This window comes from Temnothorax nylanderi, unplaced genomic scaffold, assembly GCF_030848795.1.
Source record: "Temnothorax nylanderi isolate EJ_2023f unplaced genomic scaffold, tnyl_v1.0 TNYL_tig0004_pilon, whole genome shotgun sequence".
Classification (NCBI taxonomy): domain Eukaryota; kingdom Metazoa; phylum Arthropoda; class Insecta; order Hymenoptera; family Formicidae; genus Temnothorax; species Temnothorax nylanderi.
Window position 1 is genome coordinate 1,700,862 of NW_027249066.1, and position 26,991 is coordinate 1,727,852.

Below are 26,991 nucleotides of genomic sequence, written 5' to 3' on the forward strand. Positions count from 1 at the left end.
GGAATATTCCGGGTTCTTACGAGTCTGAAATGGGCGGCTAGACGTAAGGCCAATAAAGAAAATATGGCGCTTGCACGCGTTGAACGCATCTTCGACTGTCCCTTCTTTTCGTAGGGATACATCTCGAGATTTCAGCGAAAAGAACAATCGCTAAATGCGTTACAGCTGAATTTATTTGTAGGGAGAGCTTTGCGTATTCGGAAATAAATTTCCGCGCGTGCAATATGCGCCATTCCCGCGTTGCAGTTTATCGTTATATCAACATCATCGCGTTAGAGTTTCGCGAGTCTATAGTGTAGCGTATTTTTATTCATGCGCAATGAGAGTTTTCCGTAACGCGAATGCGAAATGATTACGTATTAAAGTAGCGCGCGGCGGAGGGATGCGTGCTTCGCACGTGAAGTATTGCACCATGGCCTGGTACATACTTCTTCCGACGCTCCGCCACACACGTGCATCGCCGACTGCGTATAAATTATGCAAGACGTATGCTCAGATGGATGGCGAAGGTATTCTAGGTTGTCGACAAAGTTTAAGCATCCGCGTCTGCCTGGGCAAGGGAATGCCTGGCCGGGGTTAAGACTTCGAAAGCCAGCGGCACGCCCGCGGTCGACTTTTTGCACGGCTATTGCAACAGTTGGCCCCTTTAAGGCTATCCGAGAGCACACTCGACCACGACTGGCTCCTTTTAACGCTCCTTATAAGCGGTTCTCCGACTTGAAGCGGCCGGTCGTGTTAGTTCTTGAAATTCAACTAGCTAATCACGTACGCAGTTCCGGAGATACATCAATGTGGTCGAGTAAATTTCGTTGTACTGACTCGACATATGACATACGACATGATAATTATAAATTTGTTTTATATTTGTATTCATACCGGAATCGCATGAAATAGTATATTAATGCATATAAGATATATCGTTAGATTAGCTACTTGATAGTTTGAACGGTCGCATTTATATGATTTGCGTGAGAATGACTGTGATTTAGAACTCGTAACTCATATTGCAGGAATGGCCGTTCCTGTTCGACCGTAACTACTCAACTAATAATCGATATTGCATGCACGTGTTATATGCATTCCTCCGAATCGATAGATTTGAATCTATGTGTAATAATTTTACGTGATTTTTTAATAGCCTGCAAGAAGATCCTAGAAATCTAATCCAGATTTCTAGTTTCGGAAACTCATTGTGAAAACAATGTATTTGAATTTTTGAGAAATGTCATCTTAAAATTATCTGAGTCAACCAGACTGAAGAAATGCGACGGTATATTTAGAGCACTAAATTATTTAGAGTATTTTAGAGATAATGGTCTTTAGAAATTGCAATTCATGAATTATTTTGAGAATATAATTAAATTATTTGATTAGAAGAACTTGGCATAGTTTTAATCTTTCAAAGGTTTATGCATATTACAGTCGTCGAATTACGAATGTTTCAAGTGGTGTGCTTAGAGCTTTCTCCCTCTTTCTCCAGTTTTCTTCGTTCATTGCTCTTTCTCTCTCTCTCTCTCTCGCTCAGTGGTGAGAGCTTGGCTCGGGACTAACCGACTCATTCATTGCCTAGTTTAGCAGCAGTTTGCCCTGAATATTCATAGCTGGCCTCATCTCGACGACCCGTGTAAATATCACTCGAAAAGTTCAACGGTTCCTTAGTTCTGGGCTGGCGGTAAGAGTCGTTCCGCGCGTGTATCTCTTGTTAATGCGCTATAAAATAGGTCGCGCGAAACATATGGAAGAGAATAATAACATTTTGAATCATTTGTCGTCGTACAGAAAAACGAATTTTTATTCAATGCGAATTTATACCTCAACGGCTTGCCTGATAGCCCGATACGGAAAATCATCCAAAATTGTGCGACTTCGATAACGACGAAACGTGTCATCAGAGAACCGATAAACAAACCAGCCACGCGCTAAATTGCTAGCGGCAAATTGTGCTCCAAACTGTGTCCATACCTAGTAATCACGCGTGCAATCGTATCGGAAGTAATTACAATGTGCAACGCGATCGTAGGCATTTTTTCCTGTGTAAAAAAAGCCCGGGTACAGGACCGATGCGACAATTTCCGTTCGCGCCGCGGCCGCGGCCACCGCCGTCGCGCCGTCGTGTCACTATTCGCCTTGTCACACTCTGGGCGCGTTTCTCTCTCCGACTCATTTGAGATGCACTGCCGCAAAGCGCGTAGCACGCGCGGCCAATGCGAATCCAATATCGGAAAACAATTTTTCTCGGGGAAGAATTTTAGCGCGGCTTTTCAAGACTTCGGACCTTACTGGCTCGTGCTGTGGCACCCCCGGACTGCGCCACCCTTCCTCCCTTCCTTCGCCATCCTTTATTCTCTCTATCCTCTCCGAGCCGCCTGCATCCCCCGCTCTTGTTCTGCTTCTGTCGTGCCGGCCCATTTTCTCCGTACCACCTTTAAACCGTGCTCGTTTCTCGCAATAAAAGAGTGCCCGCGGTCTTTCGCCCGTGACTTACGGCCGTGCCGGTAATAACGATAAACGTTAATGTCGCTTTGTCATTGCGAGCGCAAGCTATCGGGGATTAATCGGTTCGTTAAATTCTTTTTTCTTTTTATCCGCGCCATTTGCATCGGCGTCGAAAGGTACGTTCCCTTTCTATCCGTTACGAATCTGAGCGTAACGAACCGGAGGCGGAGGTGCGCGCTTGTGTCGCACATATGAAAATATGAGGTGCGTTACCGCAAGGACATTTACTGGCAGCGCGATATTGCGACGCGAAAATTGCGTAGGGCTTTATTGAGATATAATTAATTAGCGTGTGAATCAAAGGGAACTAACGGGTATGAGAGGGTGAGCGGCGGCGCCGGGTCGAACGCGAAGCGTCTAGTTAGAACGGTCGCTGAAAGTTAGCCCGAGTTTCGTCTCGACGCAGGAAGCTGGCCATGAAGCACACTCGTTTATAACGGACCGGGGAAACAAAATTAAATTGTAATTGCACCACGTATACAATGGCGCGGACCATCTAGGTAAGCACCCTGCCGACGACAACTAATTACATTTAGGTACCTCACTTTTACCATGACGCGGAGTAATTGCCTCGGGTAGTCATAATGAAAAAGTATCGATTGTACCCGCGTTACCCGCTCGCGAGGAGGAGGAGACCTGTACCTTTCGTCACCTGCGTTTAATGCACAACTCTTGCAGTCTTTTAGCAACTCTCGCGTTTTTTATGTCCTGCGGCGCGTATTACAAATTAACGACATCTGCGCCGTGCATTCGTAATGAACGTACTGAATATGCGAGAAAGCGTAAACGAGATAGTTGAGCGTTTATTTCCGCGATTAATAATATTAACGAAACCGTACCGTCTTTTTCTCAAGTTGATTCGCATAGTTAATTGATCATCTTTAAGTTCTCACTGTTCTTGCTACGATAATATATGGCGGGAAGTTTTATCATTGGTTAAAAACTGTACACAAAAGACTGAAAGTATCAGATTGAATTTTGATGTGGTCGGTTATACAGTTTTGTTAAATTTTTCGTTGTCTGGCCGATCTTTGAAAAAAAATACCCTACATCTGATAGTCAAACAAATAACCATCCTCCGGCCTGCGTTTACTCCACCGGCCATCCACCAGCCATCCACCGGCCTGCGTTTAATCCAGTAATTTTCCACCGACCATCCACCAGCCATACAATACATTATATATAATATCTAAAAAAAATCATTCTAATAAATTTGATATTTTGGTATGTTTGACTTAAGTTTATGTTTTATAATTTATTAATAAATATATATTTATAATGTTTTACGGTAGAGAAATATTTATTTACCGACCTTTATTACGAAATACGTGCAACGACTAAATAATATCTGTCTTCTATCATGAGAGGTGCTATGTTCCTTCTCGCATCTCGGACCAGTTTCTGATTGTATTTATATAATCATAGTGTTTAATCGGTTAGTTTATACAACTTTGTAATTAGCGATCTTGTATCTTATTAAAATTCCTAGAATGGATAATAATTTTATACATCAGAAGGATCAGAAAGAAAATGTAGAAAACATTTTTATATAAGACGGAATGGATATTAAAAATTTGCGGGAATGAAAGGAAGAAAGTCCATGTTGAAACCCTTTCCGCGGGGCGGACGATGAGAGTAAAAACCGGTACTTAGCGAAGTTAACTAGAGTGCAGTGCCGTTTACGTATGCAGAAAATGGTGGAGTTGTCGGGTTCACTGGGAAATGGAAGGAGAGCGCAAGGAAAAGAGGCTAGGGGTACGCGAAAGTCCGAGTGGAAAAGGGAAAAGTCGGGAAGAGATAGGAGGAAGGAGGAAGAGAGAGCAAGAGCGAGGGAAAAGCGCAGTTTAAGTGCTCGCTCGAGTGAGAAGACGTCGGTACAGAGACAAGGCGCTAATGAAATAGTCGGTTATGTTTTAAGTACTACTGCTTAATGTACATTCCACGTCGTTTCGCGGTAGCCGGCCGAAAGTTCCGGTTTAACTTGCCCCGGCTGCTTCTGCTCTAGCAATCGCGAAAATTCGAGCTCACGAGCGGGGCAAGGCAAGGTTATCACGGAAATCCTCAGGTTTCCGCGCTTTTTTTTTCAAATATTTAAATTAGACACTTTAGAGATACACTTAATTGGAATTGGATCAGTGAATTCAGGATTATTTTCGCCTTTATCGTACGTCAACTTCGCCGGATGTAGGTAAACGTCGATGATTGTTGATCGAGATGAATATACGAGTCTCGAGCGCGCTCGACTTTAATCGATTTTCGCTTAATCGCGTTACACCCATCTTTCCGTCATTTAACTTGCACACAAAGGAACGGATCGAATTAGTCCCATAAGGGCGTTAAACCACCGCGAAAAGTTATGAAGCGTAACACGAGGCTTAACTCGTGGCAGCTTAAAGGGTTAATAAGATATTTAGTTTACTAACATTCGGACGGAGCCAAGGGTTTATGCGAGGGCTAGTGGGAGCCACCCGTGGTCTAAGAGACTTAGAAGCTAGCGGTCACCCCTTGAGTGCATTCTCCTGTTCCGCAGTGTCTACCGACGCTTTAGGCTTTCAAGATCATTAATTTAAGGCGCCGCCGCCGCAGGCACTGCGAGGCACTGAATCCTCGATGCTTTCTAGAGGAAGACTCGAGGCAGTAGGACGGAAAAGAAGCAGACGAGAGGGAAAGAATTCCCAAACTCGCTTAGTGTTTATCGATCGTTCTCAATTGGCTAAAAGCATCACTCGCGACGTAAGGATTAATAAGCGATTGATTTATTGCGTCATCATTCTTATAATTTAATTCTTTAGAATAGATCAATTGAGTTATTAATGAGTTTACGATGGTTTGCGCGTAAAAAAGTCCAAGTTACACAAAGTCGATTCGCGGAGAGAAAAAAAGTCGTAGATTCGAAAGGAATGCGAGAAAAATAGCGAAGACAAATATCGATCACGATGTTGAGGAGCGAGGGATAGCTGGGCTATCGGGATGGTCGAGCGGGCGAGCTATTTGCGGGATAATGCGAGATTGAGGGAATAAGGACGATCACAGAAGAAGGGCATGGAAGGTAAGCTGCAGACGGAAGTGGTTATATGGCCGAATCGGTGGCTGGGGACGAAGAAGCGAAATGGCGAATGGCAGTCGGGAAGTAGTGGACAAGGAAGCTGGGGGGACAAAGTCGTGTGGGACATTTAAGGCTGTTGGTGTTACGAATGCACGCGATGCTTGCTTAGATTCACCTTGTTGAATATTACATGGAGGGACGCCACGCAATCTTGCCTACGGCTCAATCTCGCATTGTTAAACTTGATCAGAGCAAGCTGATCACAGCGGAAACGCAAAGATCCTCATGGTGAATTCGTGATAGGTGGAAATTAAGCTTAATAAGTTTTTGCTCGTAGAATTCTATTTTCGTAATGATAATCGGAAGCTTTGATTGTCGTATTGCTTGGCACGAGAAACGTTAAAAGATTACGATCGAATCGAGACATATCTCGTACGAGCGTAGCTTTGATTGGCGCACGTTTGAACCTTTGTGCAGAAGGTTGAGGGAGAAGGACATGTTCGTTATATTGGTCGAATTTGATTGCGCGGTCTACATGAAATTTGGTCGGCAGACTTTCGATCGGTATAACGAAGCCGGGCAATAACGCGCTGTGTGCGCAACGACGCAATATGTCATACAGTCTGTAAATAACACGATTCGCCCATATTTTCCGGCAAAATTCAATTTTTTTGTTAACGTAAATACAATCATTCTGCGAAACGTGATGAACGTGGTAGCGAAATATAATAAAATATGCAAGAATTGAAACGAATCCTCTCGATGCTTTCTGCTTCTTTCTAAAGAACGTCGTGGAGACAATTACACATTCGATGTCCTCGTGCTCTCACAAAGAACGATCGCCATTGTTCTGGAAGTGAGTCGCCCAAGACTTGAGACGATACAACGTAACATTTTCGTTTCGCGCCATGACGACGGTCGGGTGGCGAGGAAGTAAATCAATCAGTCCGCTGAATGGCCCATTCTTCCTCCTCCTACCGCCACCCCTAACCGGCAATACCACCCTTCCGACTGCAGCCATTCATCGAGATACACTCTGGCATTCATGATATTCCGCACGATTGCAGGAGATTGAGGTGACTCGGAGATGGAAGAGCCACACCACCGCCCTTTCCTCTCCTCTCCTCCCCCCCTCTCTCTCTCTCTCTCTCTCTCTCTCTTTGCGCCATCAACCTTCTTGCCGCTTCCCAAGGAAGCCGCCGTTGCGGAGACGGAATTAGCATCTCCATTAGTCGCGAGGGCATAATGCGATATTACCGCAGGTACACGGCTACCGGAGAGGAAGTGAGACAATGGTCCGCCATGCTACTCGTCGTACCTCACGGTAAGACCACGGTATCTATCGGTCGACTTTGGTCTTCGAATCTTATAATACCCGGCCGCAGGAAGTCCGGGAATGCCGTACTTACCGTGAGTTGTGTAATTTCAGACGAATGCTGCGCGCAGTAAAATCTGATCTAATTATATCGGCAGGAATGCGCTTATTTTCTTAATAAGATAGCACCGCCGCTCGATTCAGTAATGATGACCGGCGTTATACAAAGATCGAAAAGTAGCAATGTTAACATGCATCTTGTATGTGTGTCGCGAGCGGTTTGCGCAATGTTTGCGTATTTTACACGGTCTTTATAACCGAAATTAATTAACGTAACGAGTTGTGAGGCGTACCGGTGACGTTTTTGTGATTTAATTTTCTCCGTTGTCTGCGCTCGTCGCGAAATAATTGGAATAAAGGTATACGAGCGTTTTACAGAAGGGTGGTAAATCCTAGAGGGAAATTGGGAAAAGAAGATTTTTAAGGGGCTGTTTGTAAACGCCCTGGGATCGAAGATACATTTTTCTCGACGCGAGAGTCTCTCAAAACGCTCGTAGGGCACGTCTCCGGATTTTGCGAGCGTCGTAGAACGATTCGACGGGGGCGGCGGCGATGATATTTCCGATTCAGCCTCCATTAACGGAACGTGACGATAAAGCTGCAACTGTTATTATCGCCGTCGTTTACGGTGCCCGATGGCCCCGAGTGTGCGGGCTCGGTCGTATATCGGAGCTCTCGCCTTTTTTCCCCTCTCTTCTCCACCTTTTTCTCCTCGTCGCCGCTCGACGTTTTTATTTTCCTCCTTGTCTCGACTTTGCCGCAGATTCAGAGCCAGCGAAAACATTTTTGTCGTTCCTCAAATCGCTCCGGAGGCGACGTCCCCGTGACACGAAATGACTTACTAACGACCGCGGCATAATCGCGACTGCACGGCGTTCTCGACGCTCGACGGAGTTTTATGCCCGAGGATTAGAGCGTTGGTTCACGACGTTAAAGCGGTTACGGTGCAGTTGCATCGCGCGGAGATCGCGGATCGTTTATGATCGAGATTAATGGCGAGTGCGATAATGCCAAGGAGGAATTGTGCCTGCGCGGAAAGTACGTACGCCGCGATTTCGCGCTAGACTCTCATCGAGAGAAATTACTTCTCCTTGTTTTTCCCGTCTTATCGTATTATCCGCGTTATCGTATCCGTCCCCTCGACTTTATCGTATTAAAAGTACAGCGGGACGTTTACGACATCGTATACTGTTTCGCAAGCATTCGTCGTCGTCGTCGTCATCTTTGTCGTCCTGTGTACACTCGCTTTCTCGCGTCGTAGCTTCGCGAGAACTCGCGCGTCAAAACCCGCGGCACAAAAAGCCGCGACTTATTATCAATGAAACCGCGGTGAGCAACGAAACTGCTTGCTATTACAGCACGACGACTCGGGACAAACAGCAGACGCGTTCTCGTAGCTGCGCGACGTTATTAACGCGACGATATCCACCGCGGTTCTGACTCGGTAATGTCATATTGCGAATTTTACTGCCTTCATAATTTACGGCGCGCACGTCGTATGCATGTTTCGCATGCGGGGCACGCGCTTTATGCCACTATCTAGACACGAGCGGTAGTCGGTCGCGCCCGTCTGAGGAAAGCGTACTAAAGGATAACTGCCGATTCCGCAGGTCTCCTTAAGACCTCGTCGAACAGGCATCGACACGCCACCGACTTCGGAATCGCTTGAAAATTCGGAAATAGTTTCCCGGCAGCACGTAGAACGGCGAGCTCTCTCTCTCTTTCTCTCTCTCTCTCTGTCTCTCTCGCGCGCGCGCGTGCGCGCGCAGAGAGGCCAAAGAAAAAGACAGCCGTGCAGCCTTCGTTTTCTTAGATTTCTACGTGTCTTTCTTCCTCTCGTTTCTTGCTTGCAAGTTGTGCCCGAGAAGGCGAGCTTGGAATTCCGAGCTGACTGCAAAGTTTTTAACTAAGTTTGGCGGTTGCCCGCGCACACCGTTCTCCCGGCTCTCGATGCCGATTGCCGGGCGCTGCCTTTCATGCCGATTCTTCTGGGGGTTCGCCCCGTCGACGTACCTTCTTTGCAAAACTTAACTGAGGAACGGTCGGCAATGAGGAAACATTTGAGAACGATTGACTTGACCCGCTAGTTCAGCGAAGTCGGTTTAACCCTCGTTCATTGTACGCGGTAGTAAGTCGCCTGTTGCGGACAGACAAGAAATTGCGAACGGTAGACAGTTTTGCATAATGATAGCCTATTGCAGTCGCTCGAATAGACGCGTACATTGTTCTGAAGAAGAGTAGTTTGTAGGTGGATTGGTGAGTTCTGTGTATAAAATATTTTTAGCTTATAGCGTATGGAGGACGTACTATATGTACCTCTGTACGCTGCGGCCTGACCTAGTTGGGCAATGCTCTAAGTAACTACGGCGAAATTTTGTCTTGTTTGTGCAACTAGTCGTACTGTACTTCATTCGAAGAATTTACAACGCGCGCGCGTCTTTCAGCTGTATTTTCATTTGGATTATCCATCTGTGTTTCGATCAATTTTCTTGCTCAGTCATTGAAGTTTATAAATCGTTTCTTTCTGAAGCACACCGACCGACCGTTTCAGTCCAATACGAGAAATATCCGACAGTCGACACTCGCCAAGGTGGAATTCGCGGAGGTATGAGAGACGCTAGCGATGAAATGAGATAGGAATTTCATAATTAAGTTATCAGCTGCAGCTATTCCGACAGCCAATTATCGTCAACGCCGGGCGTGGGTTCTACCTTCCCTTTTTACTTTTTAAACGGTCGGCCCGGCACTCGGCTCGAAGTCGGAGGATCGCCGTCGATGGACGCCGATGAACGGACGCAGGGTGGGGAGGGGATGAAGCCGGTGGGGCCGAGACTCGGGGGACGGTCGATCAAGTACTCTTTGAAGTCGAGCCGAAGGAAAAAAAGATGGAAATAATTAAAAGCATTGAAAGCTTTCCCGAACGCTATTAGGGGCATTGACACTTGGCAACGCCTGCGCCGGGAATGAAAACGGCGAAACCTCCACGTAGAATTGCACCCTCTGTCAGAGATGCAAACGTTTTAAAAAGAGTTCCTTCCTCCGCACATCTCTTCTATTCCCATTTTGGTCCTTTTCCTATTTCTCTTTCTCTCTCTCTCTCTCTCTCTCTCTCTCTCTCTCTCTCTCTCTCTCTCTCTCTCTCTCTCTCTCTCTCTCTCTCTCTCTCTCTCTCTCTCTCTCTCTCTCTCTCTCTCTCTCTCTCTCTCTCTCTCTCTCTCTCTCTCTCTCTCTCCCCCCTCTCGCCCCTCCCCTTCTATCCCATCTCTCTCTTTCTCTCTCTCTTTCTCTTCCTTCCCTCGTACGTTTGTCAGAACGAATCGCAGGCACGTGCAGTAACACACCTTTTTTGCCGGCCTGAAGTTTTTAGTGCCAGTTCCATAATTAAACTTGCGTCTCGCTGTTTCTCCGTCTGTCCGTCACTCCTTTCTCACGTAACCAGGGGGAAAAAAAAATACGGCGGTGACGTTGACGAGCGTACACCTCTTTATTTGTGTTACGTGATCGTCTCAACGGGATTTCTTAATTCTTGCGACCGCGAATAGCGAACTATCGTCCGAGTTTTCTAATGTCAGATAACATTTTGATTTCCGGGGATAAACGAATCGGTGTTTTTGGCGTTATTGAAAATACAGTACGTACATGGTCGAGCTGAAATTGTAAAAGGGCGGGGAGGATCCACACCGTGTGCGTTCGATGAATTAACAAATACCCCGCCAACCATGTAATGTGTATTTGTCATTATTAAACTTGTCCCTACCGGTGCATGGCCACTTTTTCTCCGATTCTCTCCCCCTTTGCCATTTATTAACGATTTAACGCGGTTTTGAACAGAAATAAAATTATTATTACTCTTATTATTATTATTATCGTAATTATCGTTGCGCTGCGGTTCATATGATTCGACGGTTCATCGAAATATAAATTTCATGTCTTTTAATCGTTCGCGCATATATTACACGAAAATAAGTAATACCAAAAATATGAAAATCATCATTTTGTATGTAAATTGATGAATAATTACTTTAACGGAATAACATTTTATGCGATATAAATATTCTTTTGAAAAAGTAAGCTGCTTGCGAGATATTAAATTTCTATCATTTTACAAAAACCTGAATTTATGTATTAAAGCCTCGCACATTCACATTCACATTTAATCGAAGGCAACCGTTATGTGCACGGTAATGTACATACGCAATGTATACGCGTTCTCCTCGCGTCGTAAACAAAATAATCAGCAAAACGTCATGTTTTAGCAACTCCCATTACTAAGCCGCTATAACCACGTAGCGATGTGAATGAATATATACGCTTGGTATTAGTGCCTGCAACCAACAAACGAAGCCCGAGAAAGCTGCTCGTTATTATATAACGAGAGCTCGTTATAACGTTGAAAACCATCGTGAAATTGGGTATAACTTCTGCTTCAACTTGCGAGATAGGCGCCGAAGTTGGTAGAAGCGTTGCATTCCCCAAGACTTCTGATGTTAACAACTGAATCAATTACTATATAATGCAATATGAATTAAGACGACTTCAAGACTCCATATTTTACAGAAAAATTATTGTTATACAGATAATTATCACAGTCTAATTTTTTACAATGTACATCAGAAAAGTCGCGAAAGTACAGCGTGTCTCTTTGAATTTTGAATCTTTTGCGCAAATCTATCAAGTTTGTTGTTTATCCGAATTGCTTATAAATTTCTAATTAATCAGACGTGACACTCGTGCAACAAGAATTTTAGAACCTAAAAATTACAATAAATATTTAATTTTACATTAGTTCAGTAATTTAGCACAAATAGTTTCTTTTTTAATTTTCCATTAATGCGTCAATATCTTCGAACTTTAGTATAGTAGTTCATTTTCGAAGTATCACATTTGAAAATTGACATGCGTGCAGTCTTTCGCGCTCGCCAGAATTTCGGAAATATCGGTGATCCGTCTTGTTACTGTGATTCCGGTAGGAGGAGTCTTATCCCAATGCTTGGGCCCAAAGCGCCAAACTGAGGACCGCCGAGATCAATTTGCACGGTGTTGCGCGTGACAGCGCCGCCAGCGAGCCAATTCGCGCGGGTACAGTAATTAAACTGCGGTTTAGCGTGACCGGAGCACCTGCCGTTACCAAATTGCAAGTTATGCCGCGTGTCACTCAGCGGTGCGAACTCCTGTCAGCGCGCACACGCTGGAGTCGCGCGTACGAAACTTTCCAATTCCCTTAAACTCATTCTCATAATGTACATATTATTTTATGTTTTTGGAGCTAGTTGCGGCATATTGACATGACGGAACGTAAAACAGGAATACAAATTTGCGTGTATTAGAGAGAAATTAGTTTTAAAAAATGCATCACGTATTCGCTGATCTATTTATTCAACGCGATATAGATTAATTCAAAATATAGTTATCTAGCAAAATGCGATTGGATTCTTCACGATTAGTGATGTTATCACCGATTCGTTATTATTATTATCACAGCATCCACGAGAGACGCCAGTTCTGCGATATTCATCGTCGCACTTCAATATAGACTCTATCTCCGAATAAATCTGTAATTTGTTGGCCATGGGTCGCTCTTAGGGAAAACCCTTTAATCTCCACGTTCCATTTTCCGAATATTCCATTAGGTTTCTCTCTCTCTCTTTCCCCTTTTCTCTCTTCGTCGTTCTCTGTACCCGTCGTCGATTCTCTTTTTTTCGTCTCCACTCTCCGTCATGCCCGGCGGCTTCGGCAGCGCCTTCACGCGTCACTCCGTAGCACGAGGATTTGCGGTTGCCACGACAATTGATTTACACGCAGACACGCGCCCGCGTTCACCGACGCGCGTGCGCACACACACACGCACACACACACACACACACACACGCATGCGTTTCCGGCACACGAGTGTGTGCACGTGGTATATACAGCGATGTATCCCAGCATCTCCGGCCCGGGGAATCACCCTCTCTCTGTCGATCGTATACAATCCGTAATTGTTGTTCCACCCCGTTGCTTTAGCCGAAGATTACAACACGATCTTTCAGGGAATTGGGATTCCCGGCCGCCGACGCCGCTACCTCCGCTACCTCTGCCTCTGCCCTCGCATTCGATGAGAATCGAATCGGACTGTCGTTGTCGCGCCGGAATCCGATTGGACGACAGGAGAGACCAGGAATAATAGATGTGGCTAACGCAATGCGATTTAGTAAGCGGCGATTTCGATTCCGGGGAAACGCGGAAAACTATGTAATATCTGAAATCCGGCGGATGGCCGAATAAACCGTAGTCGCCGCATCCTCGCGTGTTTCTTAGTGATCTTTTTAAAACGTGCGAACGCGAAAGTGTGGGCGCGTCGCAGGGAAAATAACGAAAACTCGATAAAGGAACAGGGTACAATCTTTGGTAATGCAGGCGTATGCGGAGATGCGGGTGAGATACACGCGACGTTTCGCGTGTAGTATCGAAGAAAATCGCATCAACACGCGTTACACACGTGTTTGACACGAAAAGCGTCGTACGGAAAACTCGCGAGCGGGCGGAAATATGAAACTACGAAGCCGAGCCGGGAGAAGCGCCGGTGGCATTACTGTCATTACACTTTGCCTTCTACGCGGGTATCTATTTCTGGCTGCAATCGATTAATCGAACGAGACTTAAGTACGGCTCTGGCCGCACCTGGTGCTCGTCCATCACCGGGCGGCGGCGGCGGCGGCGGCGGCGGCGGCGCGCAATGTTCATTTATGTATACATAGTAGCCGGCCTCGTGAGGAGAAAACTTTCCTTCTTTCAGCGGCGCGCGGTACCCCGCGTTCGTTAATAATCGATTATGAAAGATGACGGTTCCTCGTATCGACTCGACGGCCGTGCGCCCGTGCGCACGCTCGCAAACTTATTATTTTAAAGAAACTTTAAATTTATCGCAAACTCTCCTCGCCGCGGGCGCGGGTGCGGGCGCGGGCCGCGTTGGAAATAATCCCTCATTCATCATCCGAGGCGCGTAAGGCGTAAGGCGTAAGGCGCGCGCGTCCGGACGTGCGAGGGGAAAAAGGGGAAGACAGGCCAGGAGACGAGGGTGTGCGCGAAGGGTGCGAGGGCGCGGCGCGGCGCGGCGTGGAACTAGGAGCTTTTACACGAGCGCTAAGCCGTGATTAGTTGTTGCGGGTACGAAAGGGTAATCTGTTGTTCCGGGATTTTTATTACTTCGCGCCGAGCTCGGCCGTGCTTTTCGTGTAAATACGCGCGTTACTTTCTACGTGGTAGCCAACAAACGTGGCCAAAGTTGCCGCTAAAACGGATGCTTCTAACGGAGAAGATAGATACGCGTCGGCCGCGTAATACGGCCTCGAAACTATGCGGTTCGTAAAGAGCGCGCGTTACTTGGTGCGATAACGTTCCGCGGCGAACGCGAGAAATAACGTCGGCTGATATGTGTCGCGTCGAAATATTATACCGGATATATTCTGGCGCGTTCTCGCCTTCCGATCTTGCAGGATAACGAAGTGGGAAAAGCCGCCTTCTCTCTCGATACTGGTTTATCCTGAAATACCGTCTGTTAGCAGTCTCACGTTTTGCGCGTCCAGGAAGTAAATCACGGTAAGTGGGTGAGAAGGACCCTAACGCGAAGGACCCCGAGCAAGCAGGAGGGTATCGGAGGTTATCGTCGCTATATCACGGTTGGGTCGTCCGTGAGATACCCAAGCTGCTCCGGTACGGGACTTTATTGCAGGGCGAGCCAATTATAGTTCCGTAGCGCTCCAGCGAGTGCGATGTATCGAGTACTTCTGAACAAGTGTACCAGCTTCGAAAATAGAGACTGAATGAGGATATATGACACCGCTTACACATCATTTATTGATATAATAGTTAAGAAAGATGGAAACACGAAAAATACTGATCAGCAGTTTTGGCGTAAAAGCCGAAACTAGATCTGTCACAATTCTCTCTTGTACTTCGTATGCGTATTAAACTTACTTAGTTATTTAATAAGTATACGATTTAATTGACTAATGAAATGCCCTCTCAAATATTCTTAAGCGTTATAATTTTATAGGATAATTCATCTCTTGTGAATTCTCACGCTATTCCTCGTAGGAAGTTTGTTTCGAAACCTGTCTACTTTTGGGAATTCATCTCCGAACAATTTCGAGCAGCCCTAAGGTTTATGCAGCCCCTAACAGCGAAACTCACCCCGAACTCATCCCTCGTGCTCGGCAAACGCCACAAGAAGCAGCAATAAACGTCAGGCCTCCGCGGTAATTAAAACTAAAGATCCGTGGCGCGAAAACGAAAAACAACAGTTGCCCGAGAGCGCCGGTAAGACAACGTGCGAAAGAATAACGGGGAAATAGAGAGTAAGCTGCTGTGGGAGACGATTGCAAGCGTAATCGGAATTTAGTTCTTTGAGATAGGATTAGGTACAAAATGTTAAGTAATTGAAAGAAATCTACTTGTGGAGCTTTAACGGTTTCGTGTTAACGAATTTATAGCCTAATATCGGGAACACGCAGAAATCTATTAAAACGTGCGTAATACAAAAAAGAAAGGATATATTTAACAATATGGCATCCGTGTAACTCATACAAGTTAGTCGTATATAACATCTGACGTCTCTCTCGTTCTCTCTTTCTTGTCTTTTCTTTCGTAATCCTGCAAATATGTCGTCGGTGGAAAGTTGGTCCCGATCTTTGTTTTAATAAAGGCGGATGGAATGAAAGTGAGTATAAAACTTGGGGAGTTAAGAACTTCGCTCGTTCCCTTTCACAGCGATTTGGTACAAAGAAACATTAAATTTTTTTTCCAGCTTTGCTTCAAACCGGTCGCTTTTGCGGATTTTAATGGGCTTCTGCCTTCGACTCACTTGGCATCCGCCGTTCTCCTGACGTAGCAATGACGAAAGGGAACGGCGAAGGGGATAAGAGGGGGCGGGGGTGGAAGGGAAAGTGGTGAGGGGGAGGGAGGTTGGAAGCTACGTTAACAACACGAAAGAGCCGTGGATCCCTTTGCATTTATATGGAGTAACCTTACGGGGCCGAACAGTCAACTTGGGTCTGCCGTGGCTAAAAGGAAACTTAAGAAACATAAAGTAACTTTGCCTTTCCGCCCTTTCCTTTCTTCTACGTGTTTTCCTCCGCTCGTCTGTCAGCGGTCTCTCGTGCTTTACCTACCTACCTACGGCGGCAACCATTTGCACAAAGCTTTCCGGATTGCATTATGACGCGAGAGGTTACTTAGCACCGCGCAACATACAAACTTTAAAGATGTGCAATTATTCCGTTTCCGCTATCGTATATTACGCAAACATTATTTCCATGGTACCCGCACGTGTATAGAATGTACATGTATAGAGTGCGCAAGAAAAAATCTCTCTCGACTGATGTATTTTTCAACTTTAGACTTTGCTTCAGTGACTAAACGACTCTTTTGATCAATCAACTTTGAAATATCTTGAACGTATATTCTAGAAAATATTATCTTTTCTTTAGCTTCGATTTATAATTTATTTATTGAACGAGATACTATCTCAAATATTTCTTTTTCGATTCATCGAAGAATCTGTCATCAAAGCTAAACTTCTAAAATATTCTGCACATGAAAGTTTCGAAGTTTCTTATTGACATAAAGCATAGCTTTAAATGTATTATTCTCCTTATTATACTCGACACAAGGGTGCCATAGTCGTGATAGCGGCTTCTTCGAGTTTAATAGTAAGAAATTCTTGCCGCCCCTCGTATCTGGAGAGATCAGAAAGTTACGCCGGAGAAACACTGATGAACATTTAAGTGGAAACTAGAACCATCGAGAGACGCAAGACATGGGGGGAGGGGGGAGATGGAAAGCGCGCGTCAGAGAAAGTGCGACGAGGCAAGCGGAGGGGGAGGGGGGAAGAGTGGAGGAACGCGAGTCTGGATACAAAATCAAGCCTTGGCGCGGGAACATGTGATTCGCCGCTGCTAATCTGCATGCCGAGTCGAGAACGTGACGCCATTGAATATTTAAGACGGCCGAAGCGAGAGAGCACCCTTGCGCGCTGCAGCAGCAGCTTCTGTCGCCGCGATAGTGGTGCAGCATCCTCCGTTACTCTCCGGCGCGGCGGGGGGTTTGCTTTGGTCCCAGTACCCGGCGTACGATAACCCCCCTCGTTCTTCGCCTTCGCGAGTAAGAGGCGAGCAAGCCTCGAGACTTCCTGGTTTTCATATGCAAATGCAACCCAACGTAGCGAAGCCGTTTGCAACGATGTCGACGATGCGCATGTGTAAGATCGTGTTTGTGTGCGCGTTCTGCGAATGTTGCGCAGATTCCTATCTGTATATGTGTACGTGTGCCCGTACGAGCCTCGTATGTGAGGTACTGTAACGATGGGTATCCTCCGACATTACCGGTAAGAGGGAACTTCAGCGGCGAGAGAACCCTCGATGACGAAGACCAGCATCTCTCATCCCGGAACCTTCGTGAAGAGATAGAGCGGGAAAAAAAATATCTCTTGCAAAAGATGGATCTCTTGGAAGAGATACATCGTCCTTAATACTCTCTCTTTTTCTTCTGATTATATTTTAAGTGGCCCAATAGGTAGCGGCGGCTCACGTTTTTTGCTAGGTTCTAATTAATTCTTGAGCGTGGATAGGTACAAAAGGTTCTCTGTACTGAAACGTCACTGTGACAACTTTTATTGCTCTTTAATTAATGCTATTCGGAAAGTAGAAGAAACTTAGTTAAAAAGGAACACGAGGGCTCTAGAACAAACAGAAAACATTCTATCTACGTGTGCCCCATATACCAGATTATTCTTATTTAGACATTTGCTTGTGCTCGATATGCTTGATGAGAAACAGAACTCGTTAAAACGCGTAAAGATAAAGATTAATGCGGATATAGAAGATGCGCTGCCTATTGGCTGGCGTTCGTTGTCGAAACATCGATTCTTTCATAATTCACAATATCGTCGTAGCGTTAATCGATCAAATCCTCGAAGACGAGAGAAGGCGAAGATAAGCCGCAAAGATTGACGTTGCCGTCAAGCGAAACAGAAAGGACAAGAGAATCGACATAGCTTTTGATGGCCTTGCAATCAATTTGAATGCCGATGAAATACCTATTTCCGGGAAAGCAGAAGGGAAGGCTCGGAAGAGCAGATCGGTACGCGGCGCGTTGTTTTTCGTCGATAAATTCGACGATGGAATCGAACGAGGCGGTCGTCGTCGTCGTCGTCGTCTGCTCTCGACTCGAGAGCTCGCGGCGTGACGGTCGCTATCGTAACTCGAACACGATCGTAAAAGCGCTTACGCGACGTTACGTCCGGATTGAGTGCAGCGTGCTGATGCAGAAGAAATAGGAAACGAGGGAGAGACGTCGAGTTGAAGCGCCTCTCGCGAGCTCCGTTTTCCGTAGTTAGTCGCCTCATAATTGGTTCTCACAATGTGCGATTGCCTGTACGGGCAGATATCTTTAACGGATGCCATCAGGGTAGCAAAATGCCCAACGATTCCTAACGGAATCGCTGCATCGAACAGGATTTGTTCACCTCGAAATGATGGCTTTCGTAGTTCAACCTGCGCCAGGGCACTCGCCGAAAGTCCCGACAAAATTGTTCTCCCTTTTGCTCGCTACTGCCCACCAGATAAAACCATGTTTCGCGCGAAAGCCTGCCGCGCGTACGTTTTACCGGTGAAAATATCGAATGCCCCGGTCAAACGATCGGGGATTACAGGCGAGGAACCGCGGGTGGATTGACGCGCGGTACGATGCGCGCCGCCCGATTCGAGCGTGGAATTATACGCGTATGCAAAAGTTCTCGACATTGTAAAAGCGTGTGGGGATCGTTCTGCATGTGTATGCATTTGGCCGCGTTTTCCAGATTGTATAAAGTTGTATCGTACAATTGACGTAGGCTATCCGGCGATATTTCTTTGGGCGCGCGGACCACGCGAAATCGCTGTTCCGGGAAGATCTTCCTACGAGAAAAACAAGCGGTGACGATTGTCGAAAACAGAACGCTTCTGCCAAACGAATGTAGCAGCGAACTAATCAAAATATCGCAGTTATCGAGTAGAATGCGAAAACGCGTTGTGTCTCAAACACGTATTCGTTAAATCGAGCGAGAAGCGTCGACGCTACGGAAGTGCGTTCTTAAAAGATGGAGCGGAAGAATTTGAAAATATGAAATCATGGGGTGAAGAGATTATAGAGAAAAATGGGGAGGGAGGAGACAGGGCTCTCTAATCTGCGCGCGGAATATCTAAAGGAGAATTCGCTAAGGACCAGGATGCCACGGAGGAGCTGCATCTCGCAAGCTGCGGAAATTTATTAAATATTTCTAGCGTATTTCATTTCATTATCTCTCCCGCCGGGACTCGCATTCCTCGAAGGACATTCGAGCAACTACCGGGGTATTACCAACGGAGAAATTAGTATGTGTACACTGTCGTTATTCCAACATGTATTCGTTACATAATTTACAATGTTGCAAATTTCCTTCCGTTATATCTATCATAGCATTGCTTATACGTATATGCACAATTATTGCATTTCGACAGCTTGTTGTACATATCTTCGCGGTCTACAAACATGATCACAATATAGAATTGAATCATTAACGAAAGGTAGCAGATAGGGCGATGAAATGGAACTGTTAATCAAAGGAGGATAGATTACATGTATATATATCAATTTACTGCTAATCCGAAGAGAGAAACGCGTTGTTCGATTATAATTGGAATTCTCGGATCGGTGGACCAGATCATATGAAGATGGGTCGTTGGGTCGGTGTGTCGGCAACCTCGTAGCGCGCTCCTACATGTTGTAACCCCGTCACAGAAGGCCTCTGCAACCTCCGTGTAAAATTAAACCTCTCCTTGAAGCCGGAGCCGGATTTATACGATGGCTAAATATGAGCCGGCACCGTCGCCATTCTCGGAGGCCGTCACCCCTTTTCCGTAGGGGGCGGCGTTGGCGGCAATGTCGGGCGAGCTCCGCCACTTTCGTACGGCGTGCGCGCGAAGGGGATAATTTGTGAACGACGTGGAATTGCTGGGAAATAGGAGACGAGAAACTACTATAGCACGCAACCCCCTCGTCCCCTCGTGCCCCGCATCTGCCTACTTCGGTCGCAATGTCGGTATTAGCGGGGAAGGTGTTCAGGAAAGTGTTCGCGCATTGGTGTTCTCGGATGCGCGAGCAGCATGCGGGGAAAAACGAGAAGCAGAGAGAAAAGAGAGAGAGAGAGAGAAAAGTAGGAGCCAGAAGAGAGTGAAAAGGGGATAGGTAGAGCGACGAGGCAGTGTAGAAAAGGAATACGTGACAAGGAAAGGGACGCAAAGAGGGTGTACGAAGATCGGAAGTCGTGCAGTGAACGTTGCGTGAGACATGAAGATGGCACGTAGCACGTCAATGCCATTGCCTGTCGATTTACATCTGATATGTTCCGATATATTAACTTGACTCGCGCGCGCGTGCGCTAGCCGGAGGCTCATTCTTGGCGGATCCGTCTTCCCAGAATCCTAGGATGATACGCGAGACCACAGATTCGCTACGATAACCCGATTCGTCCCATCCAATGCGTAATGATGTAAGTCGAGGCCGTGGAACGTAACGATGCGAGGCGCGAGACGATGCTTATGAATAATTCAGCGAGCGCGGCGCGGCGTGGAGGCTCATGCCTAGAACTATCGCCGCAAACATAGGCGATGTACTATTTGCCGCGCAATTAGCTTCGGAACATCCTGATCATTGCTTTCCGACTATTCGAGGTATTTGTACGCTAATCACGGACGGATACGCCTATATGAGCATTCGCAAAGGGCATACAATCCGAGATACCGGAACTCTCTGGACTCTCTCTGATTTATCATCCAATATTTGAGTGCGGAGCTTTTCAATCAAGGCCCAGGGTTTACACAACAGCCCGCGGCTCCGTTCGACTTGATTCAATGGCGTAGTCGAAGCCATGTAGACGGAAGCAGAGACAAACAACCCCCCTAACTATCTCTGTCCCTTCTTCCTTTTTCTTCGCCGTTCCGCCCGCGGAACGCACCTTCAATCCGTTCTACTATCACAGACTTGCGAAGCTTCTCGGCGCTCGGGGTCGAGTCGCGGAAAAAAAAACAGAGCGCAATCATTATCTTTTGTCACATGAAATGTGGCGGAAAGCTGGAAAACTCCTCTGCGAAAGGAGAAATTCTTCAAAGGAATGGAATCCGCGCGATAAATATTTCATGTTTCTTATAGAAATCAGTAGAAAAGAGAACATAATGGTAATAAAAGTATCAGTATTGTTGGAACTTTTGTGGAACTTTCGGTATTACGGCGTTGCCTCCGTTAACGGACCTTATCTACTTCTTAAATCGGAAAATATACGCGTATGTATATTACAGCGCGTCTACGGCAAAATTTTTCGAGGGGAGCGCGAACGTTGCATGCGTTTAAAGAGGTACCGGCGATAACTTGTGGAAATGATGCCCGGACGCGTTGCACCTGCACACGGTTGACACACGGTGTATCTCATAGCATGTAGGCACCGAATGGGGGAGAAGGGAATACGGACGTCAAAATATATGGCGTCGCATGACAGCGCTGCAAAAAATAAGGGGGAATATGATAGTTGTGTAGCCTGCTGTTTCAGAGACGAGCAGCAGGCGCAGCGGGGAATGACGACGACGACGGCGACGGCGACGGCGACGGCGGTAGCGGCGGCGATGACGACGACGACGAGAAGCGGGGAGTGTACGGGGGTGTGACAGGACAGTCGCAGTCGGAACGGTGTCGCGTCGTTGTTCCCCGACGGAACAAAGACAGAGAAGATGAGAGGTGAAAGGGACGCAGACAGGGGGTGAAACGCGCGACAACAAGGGGCTCTCTCTCGTTTCTGCGTGTGATGTATCCGCTACTATTCTGTAGGATAAGATCTTTGCGGGCGCACACGTGTACATGTAACACGCGCTATAACTATGTCGAATGTCTAGGGATGCACACGTACGCAAATTTCACAAACGAGGTAGCTACGTGGAAATACGGGGCTGCTGCTCTGGCGCAAGGCATAGTCCTCGCCGTCCTACGGATTTATTTTAGCCTGGTTAATATCTAACGACCCTTAAATTAAAGGGGAAGGGGAGGCGGTATTTTCATGGTGACTGGTCGAAGGTATTACGCGGGACGAGAATTTAATCCGCTTGACGTGCCCAAATCGTGTAATGTAATTAATAATTGCGGTGGATTTGCGGGGAATTGTGAATTTCGAAAATAAAATTCATACGAACGTATAGAAATAACTTCCTAAAAGAGGAACGAATCGTGGAAGACGGTCGTTCTGTGGGAGAAATGAATGCGGGAGTCTGTGCCATACTTGTACAGATAATATTGAATATGAAAATTATTTGTGGAACACGTGAGAGATATCGCGCATTTCTCATAGCTTTCAACAGTTTTGATAATCTGTGAATTTCGAACTTCTCGTCAATGTAACGAGTTTGCCTGTTACACGCGAACGTACCCTCGGTTTATCGGCTGCACGCTTTCCATTATAATTTTCATTCTGGGATCGAAAAATTTCATTTTACCCCCGTAAATAATGTTTCAGTAATATCAGGCGCTAGCGCGTCGACGTCGGACTTGCATTATTATCAATCACAGTGGCAGCGCCGAGCTGTGCGAGCAGGTCGCACATACACACAGAGACACGCACACATGTGCACATCACTCTCACTCACATGTCGTCTGCGCTCTTCTATCGCCGCGTTCGTCGGCGCGTGAATAAGTAATCAGAGCCTGATGAAAAGTGTCGCCGCCGCGGGAATTTATGGGCATCGGGTGCGCGACCCGGAAGTGTCAACTTTCTAGCGTCACCCTGTGGAAGGTAGTCAGAGGTAGTATGATCAAACGCGAAATTTCCGGTAGCGTCCACCGTGAAAAACGCGACTTGACGTGACCGATGACGTTTAACAATGGATTATAAAAACTCCATCACTCATCTACTTGCACGTCGAAATTTTCCGACAATCTTCCCTACGGGTTCTCCGTGTTGACGAATAAAACGTTAAGCGCTCGCGGAATAAACTGTAATTAAAAAAGAGAGGAGAGTTATAAAAAAGGAAGGTGAACGGGCGAATGAAACGCGTCGTCATTCCGGTATTTGTCCCTGCGGAGAGACCCTGCAATCTCCTGTTGCTGCATCTCGTCCGTAACTATTTTGAGATCCCGTCTCACCCCAAGAAATTAAGAAGCGCCATTAAGGCGCGCGCGGTCGCTCGCTGAAACGGACGTTACCTTGCGACGTTACGGAGGCGCGCATAGTAGACCCATTGGCGCCGTAGGTTCCCTCGCTAAAAAGTACAAAGGTTGACATAGAAATACGCTTAGCTTCAAAGGGAACGAGAGTGACTGGAAGCGGCATCTCGGCGAAGAAGACAAGGGAAGAGGAAGAAAGCGAGAGGGAAAAGAGAAAGAGAGAGAGAGAGAGAAGCTGAGATAAAGGGGGTTCTTTTAATAACGGTCCGGACTGGCGTTACCGGGCCTCGCGAAGCTAGTGCTTTCTTAAGGCGGCTGGTAAAGTGCCCTTGGTACAGTGCTGCCGGCAATATCTTCCGATTACGGTTAAGTAAAGACCCAACCTTAACTTTCCACCTAACCAGGGTATTCGCTTTCTCCCTCCCCGCTTTCTTCCCCTTCTCCGCCCGGAGTCTAGACTCTGCTAAATCCGATAAGACAACCGTGCGCAGCTCTACAGTCAAAATTGCAATCAAGCAACTATCTTAAACGAAGACCATGAAGATTTGACGCGCAAAAAGCGATCGGCCACAAAGACAGTAAATAATATCTTTGGTATCGATTAGAGTCGCTGAAATTTCATTGAATTATTAAAAGAGTGCCCGATTATCCGACTTAATTGGCGTGAAATCTCTGATTCGCGCACTTGTTGCCGAATTAACGCGCTTAATTCACATTGACGAGAGTGGTTAGGAAGGAGAAAGAAAAACGACGGAAAACGTGTATCGGACGGAGGTACCGCGATAGCGTTTCCACGAATCGAGTTTCTCCCCTCGGTCATTCGAGACGTATCGGGGCATGCAGCATCCGAAAGAAGTATAGCGGTCATTAATAAGCAATGCACCCGAAAGCAGTTCTGGTTGACGGGAGGATAAGCTATTTTCTTTATATTCTTTCGGCCGCGTTGTTTCTGTCCTTTCTTTCTTTTTTCTCGGACTTTCCTCTCCTTCTCTTCCTTCCGGTCTTGGTTTTCGCGTTGCGCGACGGAGAAGGAGAGCGCGGGGGGGAGGGAACGAGCGCGAGGTGGCGGATCTTAATAGCACTTATTACTCTCGTCGGAGGCTTTCTGATATATTTCCCCTATTTTTCGCCCGCGGGGAAATCAGGCGCGTAATAGTATATAATTAGTTATATGGTCCCTCTCCGTAACCTAGCCTGGTGTATTATGCACGATCAAAGTGACAGAGAGGCGCGTAGCCTGCAAGTGAATGCAGCCATACCTCATTAGCCGCGTACGCGCAGAAAATTGGGACGATATGTCTGGAATTTCCGAGGGCAGCGTGATATCCGTCATAGTTTCGACGCCTCGTTAAATTGTGTGCCCCCCATCGACGGCGACGTAGCGTAACGCGGCGATCGTTCGATATATTAACCGTTTGAAGTTACATTTCATTATATTAGATTCGCCGAAATACCACGCGCTGAATTCATCGATGGCGCGCGCTCGGGTGCTGTGTGTACATCAAAGGAATAAATAACATCGGAGTGATTGCAGTGCGAAACGAACGGAAAACGATACGGTTCATTAATATGTCTCGTCATTTATTCGATAATTCTTTACGTACCGAAATTCTCTCTCTCTCTCTCTCTCTCTCTCTCTCTCTCTCTCTCTCACGATTTGAAATAATTCAAGTATAATTGCGATTTTTATTTACAGTCATTGCTAATCGATAGAGAATATGCGGCACGTCATTTTTGCTTTCGTTTGTCACGTCTCGTTCTGCCGCAAAGTATAAGTGAACTATCGCGATAGAAAAGAAGTGGGAAAACATATAGGAGGATTTCAAGACGGAAACCTCCAAGAAGGAACGAAAATCTGTACGAGGACAAGGGATAATCGCAACTAGACGTAGAGACCGGTCTGACGCGCGGGATTGGACACGTAATATCATCGTTTTCGGTTATCTGCCGCGAGAGAGAAGATAGGAGGCGGTCGTGCGGAGGCGACTCAATCGAGGAAAGGGGCATCTTACCGAGAGAGAGAGAGAGAGAGAGAGGCTTGTGCCGGGAGAAACGTGTGGACTGAAGGGGTTCGAAGTTGGTGGGCGGGCGGATTTGCGGGAGCCCCCGGTTCCCAAGGGACTCCCTCAATTGCCTCGTCCCGCAATTATACGTTTGAGCGGAGCTACTATCTCCGTTAATGTGCCGGACTCCGAACTCGGGGAGTCTAAGCAAGGCCAACTAGCTGAAGGTATCGGCGCGGTGAGAGCGCACCACCCAATATCGTCACCGTTGATGCTGCCGCCACCACGAAATATTGCCCGTTGCACTACGACCCGAGGACCAAATGTGTATTTAGTTATACAGCCTCTTTGATCCAGCGCTATCTCGATTACCAGCCGATGTGTGCACCGCAATTTTCAAGCAATATCGAGTACCTACTTCCGAGCATACACGGCCGGATGCCGTACGTCGTATGGAAATACATCGCCGGAGAAACACGATTTTTTGACACTATCGCAAGCGGAAACGCTTTCTATGCTGGAAATATCTTGTGTCTAGATGTGATAGTCAAATATAGTGCTCGCCGAATTATTTCCGATGCAAGAAACACATGACGGTATACGGTATACGTAATCCCGTAAATCCCGAGGGATAGAAAAATATGAAATACAATATCACAATGCAACCGTTCTTTAAACGATGTTCAGCTCTTTCTGGGATCAAAAGCATATCTAGTTGTAAAATCCAGAGCTACGATCATCGAACTCGTGTCGACGAAGCAATATCGTATCGCATAACCATGCCGAGAAATATATTACCGCCGAATTATTATTACCTGTGTATATCTCCGCTGGAAATAAAGCGGGGAGTACAAGTTCCACGAGGAAGGTTGATAAAAATTAACGGTCTCCCGTGAAAGAATTAACGACGGAAAGAGAGAAAAACCGTAAGGCGAGGAAAAAAAAGGCGCCGCGCTTTAAGCGTTAATTAGGACGGCCAACAGATTATACTAATTCCCCTGCCGTAACGAAGGTTGTTAAAATCGTGACAAAAATGAGAGCAGGAAAAATAATGTGCGTATTTCTCGCCGTCTGAGCTGAACTCATCCGATACCAGGGGCGCTCCCTGCATATGGATACGCCGCCCTCCTGCTGGATTGAGATAACATAATAACCGCATTTACGGGAGGCGCCTAGCTACCTCTAGGATACATCGGGATTGGAAAGGATAAAATATCATCTTAGTTACTGTTGCCGTAAGGCAACGTCTCGTATAATGTGTACTGTCTGGCGTCCGATAACAGAATTGAAAAATCGTGATAAGTCGAACCTCTCTCTTCAACCGCTTACGACGGCTTAATTTTCACTTACGTTAAAAATTTATATTGAATTTTATTTATACTGAGATGTTATTTTCATTTATGTGTTGCACAACAGTTTCGTATATCCGTGCACATAGCAACGAGAAACGATGGTTATTATTTTAATACGATTTTAAAGAGTGTCTTAGAAAATTGAGCCAAGATCCGAATTTTAAGATTCACTCCCGAGAGACTCTATAAGATACCGAGTTTTTCTCTTATTGGACCGATTTTTTTCGATCGTGCAGTATTTTTCGTCCCTGGATGTACGAAGATAAAGTATCCCGGCACTGGTTCTCGTCCTGATGGCCGTGTGTTGTATACCGTACGATAGATGGACGCATTCCGAGTTGACACTTCGAACAACCCCAAAAGCTTTCACCGGGAACATACACAACCTGGCTCTGGTAAATGCAAACATTTCTGCGGTTTGGGGGCGCGGAAGGGACGACGATTTCGAGTAGACGACCAACTGTAGGCTAAATGGATCCATTGTGCCATCGAGCAAAGTTGAAGCATCGAACAATCGAC

At 46.4% G+C, this 26,991-nt stretch overlaps 1 protein-coding gene across 3 annotated transcripts in view; it reads right to left on the reverse strand.

Annotated features, from left to right (window-relative positions):
* Nucleotides 1-26,991, reverse strand: part of Bru3 (bruno 3) — a 268,358-nt gene that overhangs the window by 213,235 nt on the left and 28,132 nt on the right. The gene's annotated exons all lie outside the window — the stretch shown is intronic.